The following is a 15,826-nucleotide window of genomic DNA, read 5'->3' on the forward strand; positions in this document are numbered from 1 at the left end:
AAAATTTTATAATTTATCAAGCCCATTTGATAAGGTAACGGTGCCTATTTTGTAAATTGCTTAAAACTATTTTTCACCCTAGGATAAGAGGGTCACATGCTCAACTTGGAAGGAAAGGGGGTTGCATGCCCAACTTGAGAAGCAAGCCAATCTAGAGACTTCTTGACTTGAAGATAAGAATGCATCAAGTGCTCTTGGACCTTAGTGCATTAGTGCTAGGTTGAGTCATAAGGCTTAGGTGTCCCTTAATTAATATAGTCATCATTACTATTCATCATTACAAAGATGACTCAACCCCAAATGGCTCAACAAGAGAAAAAGCAAATGTCCTCCTCTAGGAACAAGACATGCCACTCATCTCTTTAACCTTGCCACCTTATCAACCTAGACTTGCCACATAAAAAAATCCTATTGGTCTATTTGGAAGGGTAATGATGAGAGGTTTGCCGGCAAAAGAACAGCTCAAGTGCCATAACTTGGCACGGAGGGACACTTAAGTGCCATAACTTTAAAATGGTACACTTGAGTGTCAGTTTTGAAGTTAAATGAGACACTTAAGTGCCACTCCGGCGAAAATCCGGCCAAATGGCTGACGTGGCGATTTTCCGGCGAGTTTGGTCCAAAACAGCGTTGTTTTGCATGCTGACGTGGCGGAGAAAATGCAAAAACGACGCCGTTTCGTGTCTACGTGTAAATAATAATATAAAAAATAATTAAATTAAATTTAAAATATTCAAAAAATTTAAAAATTAAGAAAATTTTAAAAATTTTAAAAAATTAAGAAAAGTTAAAAAAGGGGGTCGAATGGGGCGGCCGAGGGCGAGCCCTCGCCGCCGCCGCCTCCCGCCGTCGCCGGGAAGGGTCGGCGACGGAGGGGGCAGTGGTCGGCCGGGGTCGCCGGCCCTCGGCCGACCGATGGTGAGGGCTGCGAGCCCTCGTCGTATCGCAGCGGCGAGGGCCGTGACCCTCGCCCCATATGGGCGAGGGCTCACGGGCCCGCCGCCGGTCGGCTGGCCTCGCCGGCCGACCCTCCCCACTCCGTCGCCAGCCCTTCCCGGTGGCGGCGGGAGGCGGCGAGGGCCCGCGACCCTTGCCCTAGATCTAGGCGCGGCCGCGACCTCGCCCGGATCCGGCGAGGGCTCGTGGGCCCTCGCCGCCTCCCCGCCGCCGTCGGGAAGGGCCGGCGACGGAGTGGGGAGGGTCGGCCGGCGAGGGCTCGCAACCCTCGCCGTCGGTCGGCTAGGGCCGGCGACCCCGGCCGACCCTCTCCCCTCCGTCGCCGACCCTTCCCAGCCGACGGGGGGAGGCGGCGGCGGCAGGGCTCACCCTCCCGCCTCGTTCGAACCCCACCTTTTTTATTTATAAATTTTATAAATTTTCTTAAAATTTTCTTAATTTTTTAAAATTTTTAAAATTTTCTTAATTTTTTAAAATTTTTAAATTTTTCTAAAATTTTTAAAATTTTTAAAATTTTCTTAATTTTTGAATATTTTAAATAAAATTAATTTTAAATCTAATTTAATTAATTTTTATATTATTATTTACACGTAGACATGAAACGGCGTCTTTTTGCATTTTCTCCGCCACGTCGCCGTGCAAAACGACGCCGTTTTGGACCAAACTCGCAGAAAATGGCCACGTCAGCCATTTGGTCGGATTTTCGTCTGAGTGGCACTTAAGTGTCCCATTTTACTCCAATATTGGCACTTAAGTGTACCATTTTAAAGTTATGACACTTAAGTGTCCCTCCGTGCCAAGTTATGACATTCCAGGTGTCCCAACCTCGAGGTTTGCCTATAAATAGAGGCAATCCTACCATCACCACACACACACCACCCCATCTCTTCTCCTTCACTTGCTCTCTCTTCTTTCTCTCTCTCTCTCTCTCTCTCTCTCTCTCTCTCTCATACCCTCTCACTATCACTCCTTCTCCCCTTGCTTGCCCACCACCTCACAAGACAACCTTCTCTTAGTAAAACCATCTATAGTTTATCGAGGTTTATCAAAGTAAGTAGAATGTCTAACTCTTGGCTAGGACAGTAGCTTATGTCGTCAAGTTTAGTGATGTGCTCACTCGTGTAAGCCGTGTGTATGTTTTTTTTGTATGGTTTGTTCATGTTTGCATACTTGAGTGCATTCATGCCTCTAGATGAGGTCGAGGTTTGCTGGGCTTGGAATCGACGTCAAGTCACAATGGTCTAAGCATGCGGCTCAAGCCACAGACCAAGAATCGTGCTTGGCATATCATATAATATGATGTTAAGAGTTATGGCACACTCACTTGAATGGGCACGCTTTAGGGCCGTGTATGAGTGGATTAAGAAGAAAAGTAAGAACCGGCTTGTGTGATGCATTTTTATGACGCACTTAAAGAGGAAAAAACGCCTGTCACCACATAGCGTTGTCGACGATGCCTCGTTCATTGAATGTGATGCCTTGGTTGAATTAGGATGCCTGGGTTTGAGCCCAGATGCTTTGAGTAAGTTAGCTTCGGGATGCTTTGGTTGAGCTAGGATGCCTGGATTGAGCTGGAATATCCTGATTGAGTTAGGAAGCCTAGCAAGAAGCTGAAAGCCCTGGTTGAGCTGGAAAGGCCTGGTTGAGCCAGGACAACGGTAAATTAATTTGCATGAGTGCCTGCTATGCATAAATATGACATGTTGAAATGTTTCTTGATAAGTCAGAGGTAAGTATGCATTAAAGCATGTTGTGATGGACATCTGCATGTAATCAAGAGGTGTAACAGTAAGTTTACCATTTATCTGTTATCGACATTGTATTGCGAGTATTGTACCTATTGGATTTTGATGATGAGATGTCCTCTAGTAGAGAATTAGGGATTTTACTTACTGAGTCCATAACTCATCCCGTTATATTTTCATAATTGTAGGTATGGAAGAGTTGTAGTTTTGATAGAGGAATTAAGGTTTACCCTGGCCTTTTTGAGCATAGAGCATGTAATGGTTGTAAATATAATGGCTCGTGACAAAAGGGCTTGTAAATATAATTGATGTAATTGTGTACTCATAAGTGGTTGTTTTCTTGATTGTTTGTTATTGTCTAGGTGTTGTATGTACATTTTTGCATGTGCTTAAATTAAAGATTAAAAAGAAATGGGATGGTGATGCACCTAGGATGTCGCGAAAATAACCCTTGTTGCTGAAGACCCTGGAGATGGAGTTGGGGTCGTTACAGGCGATTGGCACGAAGATGTCATCTCTTAGAATATGAACACATCTTCATGGAAAACAATGTCTTGGCTAAAAAAGCAATAGCTCGAGGATATCTCCATGACTTAATAACCTTTATGTAGAGTAGGATATCCCATGAAAACACATTGAAGAGCATAGCGATCCATTTTATCTCGAGCGCCCACGGTCGTTACATACGTAAGCACAAAAAAACTCTCAATCTCAGGTTTTGTTTCCAAAAAGCATCTCAAAAGGAGTTTGACCTTCACATATTTGAGTTGGCATGCAATAATATGCTGCCGTGACTACACAATCTCCTCAAAAAATTTTAGGAATCGAAGCTTGGTATTTTAGAGTTCGAGCTACTTCCAAGAGTGTTGATGTTTGCACCTGATAATCCCTTTTTGTCTGGGAGTGTAAGTGCGGGAGCTTTCATGGAGTATCCCTTGAGAGGATGGAAAAGAATTGCATTCACTAGTGATAAACTCACGCCCATTATTTGTCCGAATTTGTTGGATAGATTTGTCAAACTAATTTTTAACCAAGGAAGGGAACTTCGATGGATGAGAAAAAGTTGGGACTCTTGGATTGCATAAGAAATACCAAAGTGGCATGTGTATAATCATCAACAATGGTGAGGAAAACAGGGGATCCATTACAATGTTGAGTATGATGGGGACCCTAGATATCCATATGAATCAAGAAAAAGCACTAGTAGCTTGAGATGTATTGATCGAGGGTGATAATTGTGATTGCTTAGCCAAATGATACTCTGGACATTTTGGATGAGGAAAATGAGTAGCATGGCCTAGACGTTGATGAGAAATAAAATTTTTACTACTAGTAGTAGCATTACGAGAGATTCCCTTATTCAACAAATTAAAATCTTTCAAAAAACTAGTCCAAAAATATAGTCCTCATTCGATACTACCAACATCCATTGGTTTGCTAGTCAAATAGTCTTGAAAGAAGCAATTTTCAAAATTGAATATGACATGACAAGAATTATCGTCACAGGTTTTGGAAGCAAATTTAAGATGAACGGTGCCAATTTTATTGACATAAGCGCTATTTTTGTGATATCCTGAAATTTGACCCATTTCGAAATATATAAAATAATTGTTTTATCAATGCACTGATAGTGAATTTATTATTAATTGATCACTCATGAGTTAACTAATTAATTGGGTGAGGTCATAAATGATTAAAATTTGAAAGATCAAAGAATTAAATCAGGGACAAACCACTCGACCATAATGATCGACAAAGGTCAATTCTACACTATTATGAGTCCATTAATGAACGGATATAAATCGATTTGATAGAAGTACGTAATTAGTTTGCAGGTGACTCTGCACAATTATGATACTTGTGTCAAACGACGATAAACCGATTCTCTATTGATTATGTACTTAGGGTACATAACTGAATTCTTGCAATTATGTGACAAATGAGGGTCGTCCACGATTTGAAGAGACATAAATGTGGATTGAAAATCATCGATCATGGGTTAATTGGGTGAAAACCTTAAAAGCTGCCCGATAGTTTAGATCGGACTAAAGTCACATTTGATAGATTTTAATCATGAAATTAAATTCGATTTCAGGAATCGAACTTTTAAGGATTTCGAAACTAACCTATTTGACATTGTCTCATTTATTTGCGATTTATTGGCAAGCTTTAAGTTTTGGATAAGGACTAATCAGTCGAGAATTGGAAGCTGGAAAGGGAAGTCGAGCCAAGTGAATGCTAATGGGCCATGAGGGCTTCAGTGGGCCAAGCCAAATGCACCAAGCCCATTTCAAGTCCAATTCAAGCAAACGCGCCCAAGGGTGAATTTGGAAATTTTGGTCAAAAAGTGTGTGAAATAACCAAAATGCTCTTTTAGAAGCTTGCATATATGGACTATATGACAAAATAGGAGAATGAGTGAAGGAGAGGGATTTGGGGATTTTTGTTGAACTTTTCATGATGAATTTTTGGGGAAAATCTTCAAATCTCTCTCTCTCTCCCCTCATTCTTTCCCTCAAGTGGTCATAGCCCCCTCCCCTCTATTTTCCTCCTCCTCCTCTTCTTCTCCTTCTTATTCTTCTTCCATTTCCTCACCTTAGCCGCCCTATTTGCCACCACCTTTTGCTATTGTTAACTGTTGTTGTCCACTTATGCTGTCACGCCATCTGTGCCGCTATCTCTCAAGCTGCTGGATTGCCACCAAGCCACAAGCCACCTCCCAAGCCCAAGCTTGGCTGTGAGCTTGAATCGCAACCACTGCACGGGGGTGTCGCCGTTGGACCAAGAGACTCGTGTTTTCATTGCTGTCGCGCCGTTGTCGTCATGAGTTTGCCATTGCTAGAAAAGCGTGAGTTGACTCCTAAGCTTTGATTATAAAGTTAATTATGTTTAAGGATTGGTTTAGTTTAGGGATAATGGTGAGTGTTAGTTAATTAAGGACAATAAGTTTAATTAATCATGGTTAGCTTAATTAATCATGATTAGCTTAATCAGGTGTAATCAGCTTAATTAATTGTAGTTAGATTAATTAACAATAGTTAGTCATAACTAATCATAGTTAGTTTAATTAATCATAGTTAATTTAATTAATCACGATTAGTCCTAATTAATGACGATTAGTGCAAATTTAATGATGGATTAGTCGTTAAACAGAATTTTTTACCTGACTTATTGGATGAAATTATGCATAATTTTTGTTGTCGGAGTTTGTTATGCCATGATATTGATTATCCAATTTATAAGCCTTAATTATTATTTTTAAAGTAGGTTTTATGGGCATTCAAATGGGAATTCATGAGGTATCATGTTCAAATGCATGAAAAATTCCTAAAACTACCCGGTAGGTTAGGACGCGTTAAACTCGTGTCAGATTGAAATTAATCGCGAAATTGAATCCAATTTAAGAATTTGAAAGTTCTGTCATGTCACAAATCATTTTAGGAACGTCGACTCATCCTTCAAAGATTTTTCTACAAACCGAGATATTTGGCGGAAATTCAAAGAATTGGCAGAATTGGATTGGGAAAATTCATGGGATCATTTTGAGTGCACCCATGGCCGTTAAGTTAGTTCAATTGATGAGGAAAAATCATGATTTAAGTGTGGACACCATGACTGATTTGTTTGGCCTTCAATTGGATGGAATTGAAGTGTAATTGAATGGATTTGAAGGAGAAATTGAATGAAATTAATGGGCAAAGGTACAAAATTCGTAGGCCATGGTGGGGTGCAACATTTGGGACACATGGGAAGCTTCTTGAGGAAGATTGAAGAGAGAGAAAGGGCTGAAGATAGGGCTGAAGTGGTGGGGGCAAGCAATGAGTGAATGAGGCTAAGGTTGAAGACTTTGGAGGCCATTCGGTGGACCCTCTTCAGTAGCTACCTTCTTCTTCCTCTTTCTCCCTCCTTTCTCCATTAGAGGCCATTTGAAGCTCCCAAAATACTAGAGGAATTGAGCACAGCAGCCCCCTAGCTGGTTGCACACCCGCCCAAGCGACCGGACCTCTTTCCTTCTCTGTTTTCCTCTCTTCCAGTTTTTGCTCCAACTGACATTTCGTAAAAAACTCAAGTTAAAAGTTGTATTCTCGTGAGAATTAGCCCATGCTCCACACACCATCGTCTTCAGCACGTCCAATTCGTACAGGAGCATCTCGCCATTCGCCGGAATGATCTGCCGGTGAGAAGCCACCGGTTGCCGGTCTGTCGGTTTGCCCGCCTAGTCTGCCTGTTTCGCGTTTTCTTCGATTTTTCTTCCATTTTGACCCTTCCTTTGCTTGTATCAATCACCAACAAGACCCCTTTGACCCCCAGGAGCCATTGGTTGTCGGCCACCCACTCGCCGAAGCTTCGATCAGCCGCCTCTTCGCCGTTCAGCTGCTGGTTTCCCTCATTTGGTCCAAGAGTAGAAGCTGAAGTTCCAGCAAGGCTTTGGGACTTCATGGCCCATTTTCAAGCCCTTCCCGGCCTTGCTTGGTGTCGCAGCTAGGAGGATTGTCGCTCGACTCTGCGTCACTGTCGCTGTGGACTCATCGGAACACTAAACTAGTGAGTTTACTAACTAATCTCCGCTTAGGAGTTAATGATGCTTAATGGGTGTTTAGATTATACTAAGTATATTTAGGTGGTTAGATTAATTTAAGTAAATGTTAATTATATTAGATGAATGATTAGTTTAATGGATGGATTAATTAGTCTAATTATGTGATTAAATTAGTGTTAAGCATGATTAGACTTATAATTAATTATTTTATTTATTTAAATTAAGTATTATTTAATTGAATTATTTAATATTTAAATTAAATTAATTTTCAGAATTTATTTAATTATTAATTAATTAATTAATTAATATTTTCTAGAAAATTATGTCGGGAGAGCCGCTCGATAGAATTTCGAGCTGGTCACCTGTGGTATGGCAAGAATGTGTAGTCGATTGCTAGATTGATCAATTGAGTGAGGTTTTGTGAAATTGTGTGATAATTGTGAATTGGTTAGATTATGCAATTGATGGTTGGATTTGTGGCATCCCAAAATTCATGGCAATCTTTAGAAGCATTAAAGTCTATGAATAGGTGATAGAAGTACCATCAAGTTATATTGTAGCTATTTGATTCATAATTTGCAATGAGATTTATGCCCAAGCTTTTAGTGGATAATTAGTTTGATAGGAAAGAAAATTCTATCATTGGCCATGTGTGTTATAAATTGGAATTTATGGATTTATGACTTCAAGTATTATGGCCATACTATTTTTGTAAGTTAGGAATTTATTTGAGTGGAAGATATTAGTAGATTAAATTAGAGAAGAGTGGGCCAAGACTCTTAGGCCAAGACCAGCCCAAGATCACCTACCATTCAGCCACATGGGCCTAGCCCACGAAGCCCAAAGGGAGAGGAGGAGCTGCCGTCGACCAAGCTGGCCCAAGCCCAGCTGGATTCAAGCCCATCATGCATGGCAATTGCCAAGTGGCGCCGGCATGCAAAGATCATGATTGTTAATCATGAGGGGGAAGAAATTAGAGAGTGAGGGGGGCGGATTAAGCGAGAGAAAGAGAAGAGGAAGAGGGAGAGTCGTCCGAGAGAGAGAGAGAGAGGAGAGAAAGAGAGAAAGGAAAGGAAGAAAGGAAGAGAGAAAGGAGAGGCCACGCGTGCGAGAGGAAGGAGGGAGGTCCGTCCGCCGATCGTTCGCCTAGCTCGCCGCCGTTTGTTCGCCGCTTTGCCCGCCGTTTGTTGCTGTTTTGAGTTTAAATTCGAGGCAAGTAGAGTCCTAAAACCTACCCTTTGCTTGCTGTGTTGTGTGTGTAGAAGATGGTAAATTTTGGTTGTGGTAGATGTGATGAAAGGTCGAAGCTATGGGGAGAAATTCGTTGGCCTAGTATGCTGTTTTCTGGAAAAACCAGTCCGACCCTTCACGAGTTTGTGAGCTGCATGTGACCTTTTAGTTGAAATCTTGCTTCAATCTATTCATAAAAGTTGTAGAGAACATCTTGAGGAATAACATACTAAAATTTGAGACAAAACGGACATATGTAGATCGGTGAAACGAGTTTCCTTTGAAAGAAGATAATCTGGAAAAACGACACCGAGAACAGGGGGAATTAATCGTCTATATCTATTAATCTAGAACGATTTGTGTCACACCCCGGACCCCGAGCGCGTGCCATCCCTATCTGGTCGATAATAATTTGCGACTTCCCAGGACGAGTCGCCGACCCTTTCCATTTTATTGCACATGCGGAAGCGAAAAGAAATCCCCTGACAGTAATCATCTCGGGATAGAAAGGCAGGACAATAGATTCACAAACAAACATGCTTTTATATATACACTGAGTCATGCACACAGGTTTATGGCCAAAAGACTACAAAAGACTGGCCTTTCAAAAAGAAGCAGTCCTAACTGACCTATACTTCCGATCACCTCCTCTCAGCTCCAGGTCCTCCACTCGACGACCCTGAAAATGTTGTCCCACAACGGGGTGAGATATCATCTCAGCGAGTCTAAGCTCTAAACCCCAATTAGGAGGGAAATACGCCAAGAAGCGTCCTAAGCACGCAATCACACAATCAAGAGACTTACCTCGTCTCAGACCCACCCTGCAAGTCAGTACAATTTATCTTAAAGACAACATGAGAGCATGAGCAACAAATAAGCTCCAATAATTGAAACGCCACACTCAATTAATCACGCGTTCCTAATTTTGATCTCGGCATATAGCACGGCCTACTCTTAGTTCGGCGGTCTTTTGGCATTGCCAGGCTTCGTCTCACCCCATTGAACACGGCACGTCTCTTTATCAGACGGCTTTCCCGAAGGAGCATAGGGTCCATAATCAACTGTGACCGGCTTCCCGTTGTCCAGGGGGTATCCCACATTGGGATAACGTCCAGCTCAACAGCCCGGGACGATTTCTCATAACCATCACACGATCACTCAAATATGGCCCAGGACACCGTGCATTGCACTCAAATGCTTCAATTAAAATGGTGAGCCTGGCCTTTTTCTTCATATTAGAAATTCACATGAAATTACTTGTGTGTGGGGACACGGTCAACTTGATCCAGAAAAATTGATATTCCTCCTTTTTGAAATCCCACTATTTCATATAGTACTAAAAACCATTTTCGGTATCAAAACCCGACACCTGGGATTTTTTGAATAAATATTTGAAATTCACAATTTTGGAATTAAATACCAAAAATCCAATCAGCACTCAATTTGCATAACTTAGCACTCAATTGTAGAAATTAACCACACCATTGCAATCGCACGAAATTCGGTCACCGGCTATCCGGTCTAATTTCCGGAAAAATAATTAATAATTAAATAATTACTGAAATTAATTAAATAAATAAATTTCAATTCTAAAAATACTAACCTAGGCAGAATCATTAAATTAAAAATAATACGGACTGAAAATTCCCGAACCCTTCTAGATAAACAAGACAATTTATTTAGGCTTTAGGTAAACCATGCTAACCACCTAACATGCTGAATTAAATAATTCAATTTCTAATTTAATCTAACTAACCACCTAATTCCTAATAAAATAAATCTAACACCCCTTAAACGTCATTAACCTACTAAGCGAGTTTAGAGTATAAACTCACGGTGTATCGTGAAAACCGGTTCACCGCGACAACGACTCGATGGCGGCCGAAATCGAAATTTTCGGCGGCGTCGACAAACTTGGGCCGGGCCTAAACTTAGCCCAACAAATCTCAGCCCAACTGAGATTTGTTGCTGAAACGGGCTGGGCTTCACTGGACTGAGCTGACTTCAAGATGGGTTGCTGGACTTGGGCTTAAAGATTGGGCTGCTGGAATTCGCTGTACTAAGCTTCAAATGGGCTGAAGACTGCTGATTCGGTGGGCCTGGCTTTTGATGGACTGGCCTGTGCGGGCTGCTGCAGCTAAAGTCCACGACTGGGCCTGACTTCAATTGGGCCGGAGAGAGGGGCAGCGAGGAGTTGCTGGGCGAAGCACAGGCAAAGGAGAAAGAGCAGCTTCGTGGGAGATCTTCGGCTTTGCCGGCGTGTGGACGACGTTGCTGGCAGGAGATGGGCTCGGTCCAGTTGGCGTGAGCGGAGGAAAGAAGATGGGACCAGGCGGCGTTGGTTCGGTGGTTTGTGGCTTCGTTTGCTGCAGACTGACCGAAGAAGTCCCAGCGTTGGAGATGAAGACACTGTGAAGATGGGCCTGCGATTGGAGACTTTAACCTCGTGCCGTCCAAGTAAGGACACGAAGAAAGTGGGGGCAGGCGCGCAGCTAGAGGAGTCAACCGGTGGCCTCGCTTGAAAATAAACAGAGAAGCAGCTTCGGCCACTTGCTGGAACGTGGAGCTTGACCGAAGAAAATGAAGAAGACGGACGTATGGCGCGAGCGTGGGCTACAAGCGGTCAACTGCTGGGCTTCGTGGGCTTGAAGGTTGACCAAGAGCTGCTGGTTGAGGGACAAGTGGCGAGGATGAGGGGAATTCGGTGGATGGGCAGGCGTTTTCGGTGGGGGTGTCGTTGCAGAGGAGAAGACCGAAATGCAGAAGCTGAAAAAATGAAAATGAAAGTGAAGTAGCACACGGACGAGAAGAGATCGACGCTGTGGTGAGTGTGCGGCTATGAGCGTCCGAAGGAGGGGGTGAATCGTGAAGTAGAAGCCAGCCAAAAAGGGAAGATTAGTCAACAACCTTAGCCACTCCATTAATTGGATGTTCCCTATTACTTTCCAATCAATTATCCACCAAAATAACTCAATTTAAGTGCAAAATTCCATCCCCAATTATTGATCCGAATTTCACTAATTTTAGGATAAATTTCTTCACTCAATTTCCCAAATTGAGATCCAATCTCGATGAAGAAAAATCCCGAACGATTTTCTATAAATTCCCGACACTCACAAGCGCTGGCTTAGAAGTTCCATTTCCATCAATTTAGCCCATCTGAATTTCCGCAACGTCCGAATCGATTTTCCGCAAAAATCCCGAAATCTCTGAAAATTCTTCGGAGAATGAGTCGACGTTCCTCAAATAGCTCGTGACACCGCATAACTTTCAATTTTTGAAATCGGGTTCAAATTCACGGTTATTTTCAATCCGGCGCGCTTTTAGCGTGACCTAGTCTATCGGGTAGCTTTTAGGAATTTTTAGTGCAATTGACCCGTGATCGATTTATCTCGAGTCACAATGTACATCTTCGACACATTGACGACTTTCAATTGTCATGAAAATCTCAAGGTTTCAAATACGGACACAGGGTACCTAAAACGATAGAAAATCAATTTAGTGCCGATCGGTGAGAATTTTGCAATCATGTGGAATCACCCACATTTTGATTACTCATCTCAATCGAATCGACCTATCTCTGATCTCTAATCGATTTTTAAGTGTGCCGTAATGATCCTTGCAAATTAGCATGGTCGAGTAGTCGATTCCTGGTCGAATTCTCAAGCCTTTTGCGTTAAAATCCCTTAATAATTTTCCCAGATAGTCTAGTTATCTCATGAGTGATCGGCTCAGAGAATAACACTATAGACGTGTCGACGAAAGGCCCGATTTATTCAATTGAAATCAGATTTGAAAAATCAGGATGTCACAATTTGGGGTTCGATTTATTCACGAGATATTTACCTTTAGGACTTTTATATAACATATCAAAATTTCATAATTTTCGGAGTTCAATTCGATATTTAATTTAAATTACTTCCGAAACTGTGCAAGCTGAAGTGTTAAAATTTTGAAGACCGTGATGCATGGACCGTACTGTTTTGTGTGAGATTCTTTTGGTATGGTGGTCTTCATGAGATATCTGCCTTTAGGTCTTGTCTATAATGTGTCAATTTTTCAGAATTTATTTATACCATTTACTAATTTTCCTAGAGTTTTAACCAAAGGAGTGTATTCTGTTTTATCTAAAAATTGATGTGTTATAAAAAATAAATGAATTTTTCCATGTGATGCAATGCTTTGAGTGGTTGATTTTGCTGCATATGTGATGACATATGGCATGTTATATGGCATTAAAAGCTGGTTGAGACTCTTGATATTGATGCATCAGATGCCATGTTGAAATTGAGATTCGTATGTGAATATAAATTGAGATAATAACAAGACCTTCGAAGGTGTGAGCCGACGATGCCTCGGGAGTTTCGAGATGCCTGGAGTGTGGGTGCCGGATGCCCGGAGTATGTGTGCCGGATGTCCTCGGAAGTTTTGGAATGCCCGGAGGTGTGTGCCGGAAGCCTCGGAGGTGTGTGCCGGGGGGGGGGGGGATACCTCGTGATGCTAGTCGAGATGCCCGGAGTGTGTGTGTCGGATGCCCGAAGGTTCCTCGTGATGCCAGGTTGGATGCGAGCGATAAATTGAGGGATGCAAACATTGGTTCCTGGAAAGATAAAAAAATTGAGACTGTATCAAGTGCATGGTGGTATATGCACATATGACATGGTGATATATGCATGATTGTTTGATGATAAGTGCATGGTGGTATATGCACATATGGCATGGTGATATATACATGACCGTTGATGATAAGTGCATGGTGGTATATGCACATATGTTATGGTGATATATGCATGATTGTTTGATGATAAGTGCATGGTGGTATATGCACATATGGCATGGTGATATACGCATGGCTGCAAGGTAAGGTATGCTTGAATGCATGAATCATATGTGCTTTATTCATGATACCTTGATTGTTCTGTTTGACGCATTGTGTAGTTTGGTGGATCTTTACTGCTGAGTGGTTGTACTCACCCATTTTAGGTATTAACATTTCAGATTAGAAAGATGCCTCTTTCACCAATTGTGCGTGGTACCTTTTATGGCATACCTATTGACATCGAGGTGGAGTGCATCGAGTATTCCTATATTAGTATACCTGGTCTGGAGTATGTCCGAGTTCAAGTATTGGTGATGTAAGACGTGGGATTAGTTGATGGCCCTATCATCCAAGAGTTTTTGTTCGTTCACGTTTGATGCAATGGGGTGATGCTAGGGATGTTACCGTCGCCGCCGCCCGATGCACCGGGGTGGGTGTGATGGCACATAAGATTGGTGGGAGCTGACGCTTTCTTTTTAGGGATAGTCGACACTTGTTGATGGAGGGATGTACATGTTTCGTATAGGGTCGAGTTCTCTTTTGGGTATAGCCAAGTATAGTTAAAAATCTTGGCCTTTTTGTATCGACTTGAAAGTCCATCATGAAAATATAAATAAAAGTGAATTGGCTTTATCTTTTCTTTTGATGCATAGTTGGTGTGCATTGCATTGGGGTTATTGGAGGAAGAGATGGTGAGACTTGTTTATGCTTTCGCTGATGAACTGCACTAGGACCTTTACAAAAAAAATGATAAGAAACTCCATTGATCAACCTCTATGAACTGTGGTTTCATTTTAATCATAAAAGTCAATAAACTGGCATGCAATAGGATGAGTGGCAAGTAATTTGTGGTGACCCTAACGGATTGGGGGCCGTCGAGGGGTGCCATAGGATTGTACTATTGATGATTGGGTTGTGAAATTGTGTATTGATTGTGAATTGTGAGCAATTGTGTATGACACCTGGCTAAGCTAGAAAACCACCTGATAGAGCTTGTGCCCATCGGGTCATGATTACCACCTAATAGAGGTTGTGCCCATTGGGTCGTGATTACTACCTAATATAGGTTGTGCCCGTTGGGCCATGATTTACCGCTGATCATTTAGTAGGCTGTGCTCGAGTGTGGCCGTAATTATTAGTTGGAATGAATAATTGGAATGACCGTGTGACGGTCTTGATGACATGAAATTGACTGGATTGATCGACCGATAATTCGATCTATTTTGATGATTTGAGTTGTTGGAGCGATTGATTGAGATATAGTATGATGCATTCCAATTGTTGAGTGATGATTGTACGTATATGAGATATGAATTGTGCTAACGTGCATGAAGGAATTGAGGTAAGGTAAGTCATCTGTTGTGTGTGGTTAGGCCACCCTTGGGTGTATTTCCTTTCTAATAAGGGATTAAGGGATGGACTTGCCGAGACATTATCTCACTGGTTATTGTATAACCATTTTCAGGTTCTTAGATGGTGGTCATGGAAGACCGAAGCCCCAGAGTCTGTGGAGGTGGAGTCCGAAGGATCGGCATATTTGTTTAACTAGTATGTCGTAGGACAGCTCCTTTTTGAGAACCGATCTTTTGTAGGCTTTTGACCAGACTTGTTTTATACCTAAACCCCATTGTTTATAAGAATGCGATGTTGTGAAATGTTGCCCCGCTTTCCTATCCCATGCTATTTGTTGTCAGGGGTATTTGTTTTGCTTCCGCATGTGCATTAAAATGAAAGAGTCGATGACTCGTCCTGGGAAGTCGCAAATATCTATCGACTAGTGAGGGATGCGTACACACTCAAGGATCGGGGCATGACATCAACAACACCTAATAGACACTACTCCTAAATGGATATGAGGGCACAATGTTGGAATCTAATCAACGGCGCTGAAAAGTGAAAATAACACTTAGTAAACACTGCTCCTAGATGGATATGAGGACATAACATCGGAATTTAATTGACAATGTTGGACGGTACAAACAACACCTAGTAAACATTGCTCCTAGATGGGTGTGAGGACACAACGTCCGAATTTAATCGAGGACATTGGACAACACCATTAGACACTACTCTTAGATGGATATGATGACATAACATCGGAATCTAATCAATGACGCTGGACAATGGAAACATACATTGCTCCTAGATGGGTATGAAGACACAATGTTGGAATCTAATCAACATCACTAGATGGTGGAAACAACACCTAATAAACACTGCTACTAAATAGGTATGAGGACACATATCGGAATCTAATCAATGATGCTGGATGGTGGAAACGAAACTGGAATCTAATCAACGGCACTACCTAGGATATATATACTAGTTGGAATTGAATCTATGACGGGAATTCAAAGCTATAATTAAGCTAAACTTTGCAAAGATAACTAAAGGGCAAGAGAAAGGAATTTTGTGTGTTGTTCGGGGAGCTCTCTGTTGGATTGCCTATAGTATTTATAGGTCAATTTGATAACCATCAGTGGTTGCTTCGTCCTTAAAAGTTGCTTTACGTTCTTTATTGAACTACCTTATCCA

Source organism: Eucalyptus grandis, chromosome 9, assembly GCF_016545825.1.
Source record: "Eucalyptus grandis isolate ANBG69807.140 chromosome 9, ASM1654582v1, whole genome shotgun sequence".
Lineage (NCBI taxonomy): Eukaryota > Viridiplantae > Streptophyta > Magnoliopsida > Myrtales > Myrtaceae > Eucalyptus > Eucalyptus grandis.